This window comes from Poecilia latipinna, unplaced genomic scaffold (assembly GCF_001443285.1).
Source record: "Poecilia latipinna isolate Pla-1442-1.1 unplaced genomic scaffold, P_latipinna-1.0 Scaffold161, whole genome shotgun sequence".
NCBI lineage: Eukaryota > Metazoa > Chordata > Actinopteri > Cyprinodontiformes > Poeciliidae > Poecilia > Poecilia latipinna.
Window position 1 is genome coordinate 258,926 of NW_015112777.1, and position 6,237 is coordinate 265,162.

At 40.2% G+C, this 6,237-nt stretch overlaps 1 long non-coding RNA gene across 1 annotated transcript; it reads left to right on the top strand.

The window, feature by feature from the left end:
• The first annotated feature begins 253 nt into the window (after window positions 1-253).
• LOC106945802 (uncharacterized) lies at window positions 254-4,649 on the top strand. Its single transcript, XR_001424637.1, has 2 exons — window positions 254-440; window positions 526-4,649. It is a non-coding gene; the product is annotated as an uncharacterized LOC106945802 (long non-coding RNA).
• The last annotated feature ends 1,588 nt before the right edge of the window (window positions 4,650-6,237 follow it).

Consider the following 6,237-nt stretch of genomic DNA (forward strand, 5'->3'; position numbering starts at 1 on the left):
TTGAAGCTAATTTTTAGCATCAGATTGCTGGGTTCCAACCGACAGGCACACTTTGGCAGGCCCCGTTGAAATTTATTCAGAAATTTTGTAGTTATAACTAACTGTTCTTGACATACTGTTAATTCCCTTCTTACCCTTCCGCAGGTGGTCTCTTTCATCCTCTGAGCTCAGGTCCTTTACCAGACGCCTGGGAGCTTGAGGGCTCTGCGCAGTATCTTGGCTGTGCCTAGGACTGCACATTTCTGGACTGAGACGTCTGATGCTGTTCCTGGGATCTGTTTTAGACACTGCTCCAGTTTGAGGTTGACTGCCCCGAGGGCCCCTGCAGTCCTCGGCCCTGTAGACACAGGGTGAATCCAAGCAACCTGCGGCCTCTTTGCCGGGAGTACCGGACTCCAGAAGATGGTGTAGACCCGCTGATTTCTGCCACAATCAGTTTGGTAAATGCCAGGTCGCTGACAAATAAAACTTTTGTCATTAGGGATTTCTTTTCTTCTCAAGGATTGGATGTTTTATTTATAACAGAATCATGGACAAGTGGTTTGGGCGACTCCAGCATTATTAATGAACTTGTACCCTGGATCTGCGGCTATTTTAATGCTCCAAGGATGTCGGGCTCCGGTGGAGGTACAGTGACTGTTTTTAAAAGTTGTTTTACTTGTAAACAGTTCCCTCTGGCCTTGTTTAGTAGCTTTGAGATTAATCTATTTGAACTCGTTAGCTCTCACACTGTGCTTTGTGAGGTGGTCTATCAGCCACCAAAGTACAACAAAAACTTTTTAAATGACTTTTCTGATTTCTTGGCTGATATCATGCCAAGGTATGACTGAGTTCTCATTGTTGATTTTAATATTAATGTCTGTTGTCCTACTTCACTTATGGCTCAGTCATTTCTTAATGTTATCGATTCAGCCACCAACAAATCACTTCCCATGATGGTACCTCCAGCACTTCACTCTCTGTTCCCTATTGTCTGAGACATTCGCTGAGCACATCGTCTGTTGAGGCCTTGTCCTTGATGTATTTATGGATCTTGGATGTTTTGTCCTGGACAGTGGCTCTCACACTCACTTGTCCTCTGCCTCCTTCCTTGGGGCTCGTGTACAGTCAGAGTGCTGGATTTTCGGTGGAACACTCCATGTATGGTTAGTAGCTTCTTAGTCTTAACATCCGTGGGGTTTATCTACTCCTTTGGCCAGCTAATTATTTATTTATTTATTGTCACGCCCAGCTCAAAGGCGATGACAAAAATGGGAGAGAGACGAGCGGCTCTATAGAAACAATAATTTATTTTATGAAAAACTATGCTCTGGGAGATCTGCACAGCCAGTCAGAGAGAAGTGTGAGCCAATACTGCTCGTTCCGGCCTGGTCCGGAGGGCAATCAAGCAGACTAGTGACTAACTAGATGTCAGTATTCATCAGCTGCCGGTGTATTCAATTAACAGTCCATCTACCTGCTTCCTGAAAAGAAACAAGAAAAAAGATGTAGTGGACTATAGACACCTACTGAACAGGAGGGGATCATCACATTCCCCCACCCCATAAAAATGGAGTCCCTACAGGAACTCCAAAAGGACACAGCAATTTAAGTGAACAACTAGGTGACATTTACAATACTAACAGACTTTGCAGTCTTACCATAACCACCCATTCAGTCCCCACCTCAACAGCTCAGCCACCCTAGACACTGGAAAAGCCTATACAAAACTTGGAGAGAAGGGGAATGAAAATTAAATACATTAAATCTAAGCATATGGTGCTCTGGATAAAGCATCTGCCACAATAATATCCGAACCCCTAATATGGCGGATATCCAGGCAATAGGGCTGCAAAAACAACATCCATCGCATCAATCTCCGATTCGGACACTGCAATGAATGCAAAAATGTTACGGGGTTGTGATCAGTATGGACCACCAGATGAACATTGCCAGAATCCAGATATATTTCAAAATGCTGTAAAGCCCAAATTAGTGCCAATGTCTCTTTTTCAATGACAGAATGGTTCACTGGAAATGGTTGAATTTTTTAGAGTAGAAACTCACAGGTCGATCAACCCCCATCATCATCTTGCTGAAATAAGGCAGCACCTGCATCTACATCACTTGCATCCACATGCAGGTCAAAAGGATGATCCAGTCGTGTAGCTGCAAGAACATAGGAGGAACAGAGGACAGATTTGACATCATCAAAAGCTTTCTGACAGGAAGCTGACCAGGTGTACTTCACTTTATTCTTCAGTAAATCTGTCAATGGAGAAACTGCAGTAGAAAAGTTCTTACAAAAACTGCAGTAGTACCCCACAAGACCCAGGAACCGCTGGAGTTCTTTTTTTGTTGGTACGGGATACTGCAAAATTGCAATTACTTTGGCTTCCACTGGACACACCATCCCTTGCCCCACCACCTTACCCAGATAGGTAACAGTGGCCTTAGCAAACTCACACTTGGACAAGTTAATGGTCAGGTGTGCTTCAGCCAGTCGTTCAAACAGCTTACATATATGAGCCAGATGTTACTTCCACGTATCACTAAAGACCACCACATCATCCAAATATACGGCACACCCTTCCAACCCAGACAACCATGTTCATGAGATGCTGAAAGGTTGCCGGTGCATTTCGCAATCCGAAACTCATTACAGAGTAAGAGAACAGACAAAAGGGAGTTTGGTCTGTTATATACTGGATCTCTCTAGCTCTCTCAGACAATGGCACTTGCCAGTAACCCTTCAATAAGTCAAATTTGCTGACAAACTGAACTGATCCCACCTGATCAACACAGTCTTCCATGACTGGCAGAGGATAAGCATCAGATTTTGTAACAATGTTCACTTTCCAGTAATCTGTACAAAATCTAAAACTTTTGTTAGCCTTCTCCACCAAGAAACAAGGTGATGCCCAGCTAGATGCAGATGGTTCAGCAATACCATTATCAAGCATGTACCAAATCTCCCCCTCCATTACCTTCCGCTTCTCTTCAGATATCCTGTAAAAGCTCTGGCGAATCGGCTGTGCCTCACCTACATCGATATCATGTTGGATTAAGTGAGTTCGACTGGGCACATCATCAAACAAACAATGATGCTCATTAAACATAGCAGTCAACTCAGTGCCCCCCTCATGAGACAAATGTGCAAATAAAGAATCCAAATTCCTCAGTGCATCAGAATTTTTAAGCCTGCCAGTCAACAAACTCTCATTAGGTGGAATCACCCCATTGTTTTCAAGTGCACACAAGAAACCCACAGAACAGCTCACATAATTCCTGTTTTGGCCTCACTGCATTGACTTCCTGTATATTTTAGGACTCATTTTAAAATTTTGGTCTTGACTTTTAAGGCTTTTCATGGTGAGGCTCCCAAATATATACTGGATCTTTTAAAGCCTCTCTGTCCACCTAGGACTTTGAGATCTTCTAATCAGATGTTGGTGACGGTACCCAGAACTTATTTTAAAACCAGTGGTAATAGAGCATTTCAGGTACTGGCCCCGTAGCTGTGGAACGTTCTCTCTCTAACATTGCGCTGCTCTGATTCCACTTTGACTATGTCATTTATATACAAATTGAATAATTTGGGTCCCAACACTGGTCCCTGCAGAACCCCACAAGTTATGTTTAGTAAATCTGATTTCTGATTATCTAATTCTACAAATTGTTTCCTTTGTCCAATGTAGCTTCTAAGCTAGTTTAATATATCCCTGTAATTCCATACCTTTCCAGTTTTTTTTTTTAGTAAGATGTCATGATTGATGGTATCAAAGGTTTTTTTTGAGATCTAGAGAATACACTTGTAGAGCTTTGGAACATATCGTCACTGCTGTAGACGGAGGGATATCAGCGCCATCTTTGGGGGCCATAAACATAACCGACAAAAACAATATTCTCGCAGATTTTTTGAATCTAAGTTACTTAAAATAATTTAGCTATGGTACGAACTTGCTGCGTTATTGAATGTAATGTCCGATCACACGACTGAAACGGTAAAAAGATGGAAAATGGACTTTCATTTCACTATTTTCCTGCTGGGAAACAATGCGAGGAGGCTAAGCTATCGGAGCTAACGAAAAGAAAACGAATATCCTGGGTGTCAGCGGTTGAGACGTCCTGATATTACGTTCTCCGACTTCCCCAGATACCTACAAGTTTGCTCCAGACATTTCCATTCTGGTGAGTGTCTAAATTTGCTTTGTTGGTGTTGTGTCATAATTTTTTTTGCTATGATTTTGTCCAAGTGTACTCATGTTCAGCTTATGTTGAATTCATTTAAGTGGGTCAACCTTGTTTAGGTCGGGCTTATATTGTTTATGTAGCTTATGAGTTTTGTCAGTGGACATAGAGGTTATTCCATTATTGTGAAGTAAACTATTTAAGTTTTCTAGTGTTATCAAATTTACAGCATTAATGCTGATGTGTGTTCTGATATGTCCTCTTCAAGGCAAGCTGACCTATGAAATGGATTAGCTCAATCCTGACTGGGTTCCAGCGCTGAATCTGGGTCACTGCAAGGTAAACGCCACAACATCAGACCGACATCCGCGTCAATTAAAGAGGCGATACAGCAAGACCATGGTGGATCAGCAAGTTACTGAGACTGTTTTCATTATTTAGCCCAGAAGAGTAAAATAATGAAAACACAGTAGCAGAGGCAATAGAAGAGGAGCAAGTTGGAGAGGCTGACAAGGAAGAAACCCCAGGAGAGAAGCTCAGCAAGGCTGCACACTCTGAAGAGGAACATAAACCATTTGTGTTGAAATATGTGTACAGTTGGAAGTGGCTGTTTTCTCTCATTTAATAATTTAATGTGGTAAACATTCATGAAATGTTTGATTGAAGCACTTCAAGTTGCATGTAAACAGGTGAAGAAATGAATCACATTTTAAGTAAAAATTTGATATTTAAAGTATTTCAGGTTATAAACATACACGTAATGGAAGATTATATTTTTAAATAAATATTTTATGTGATTAAAGTAAACAATTATATAATCAGACACCTGCTTGTTACATGTAAGCAAACTGTCAGGACACTGGGTTTTTGGGTTTATTTTGCTTTATTTTGTTCATTAAAATACCATCCACATAAAGTACGTCGACTGCCTGCTGTGTTTGTGTCCACCGCCACACCACATCATGGCAAACCAGATGAAAGAGTCCATCTTTAAACATTTAATGTGTAATTAAATAATAAAGTAAATTTTATGAAATAGATCACACTTTAAGTAAATATTTGTTGTATTTAACATATTTCAGGTAAGTGAACATGTAATTAAATAGATCCTGTCCTAGAATTTTATGTAATTGAACATTACAGGTAACAAATATGATGATCGACTGAGGTAATACATTTTATGAACATTTTTTAAAAATATTTTTTAAATATAATTTTGGTTAAAAAATAAAAAAAGGGATCAAAATGGAATAAAAATATGCCTAATCTATGTGGTTTAGTAGAATAATTTCACATGGATTTTGAGTTAATAGGTCACATGACCTAGAAGCTATTGAAGAAAAATACTAAATTTTGACTACAGAAATAGCTAAAAAATATAAAGTGTGTTAAAATGTAATAAAGATGAGTGTGCCTCATCTATACAGTCTAGTAGGACAATTTCACACAGATTTTGAGTCAATGGCACATGATTTGGAAGCTAGTGAAGGAAGCATTTAATATTAAAATTATTGAAAATATTGAATATGACTTAAAATTTTAATAGAGGATAGTGTGCCTCGGTTAATAGCATGAATTACCACATTTTTCTATCAGTTGGTCACAAGACAAGGCATTTATTTACAAGAGTGTTTGGTTCGCAAATTGACGGTCCCCAATGTGAACCTCCGAGCGCTTGAGGAGGGAGCAGTAGAGAACAGCTGGCCGAAATTAGTGTTCATAAATCGGATCAACCTTGAGCTAAACGCCCCTTACTCCATGGAGCGCGGATATCCAATATCCAACTTGAAAACAACTTCGCTGTGGTCGGTAACACAAAGAAAACATAGGTGTTCTGACTAGTTTGTTTTGGTCTGTGGCCAACAAAGATGGCGCCGAGCGACTGCACAAGACGTACACATCACATGAAGTGATGTAGGTTCCAAAGCTCTATTGCGAATTTCCTTTTATCCATACTTTATTCCTGCAGGGTATCTGATTACTGGTAAGGCGTAGCTGTTTATCGCACAAATCTTGTTCTTGCCATTGAGCTGGCTTCTCAGGACTTGCCTTATTCGTTGGAGGTAT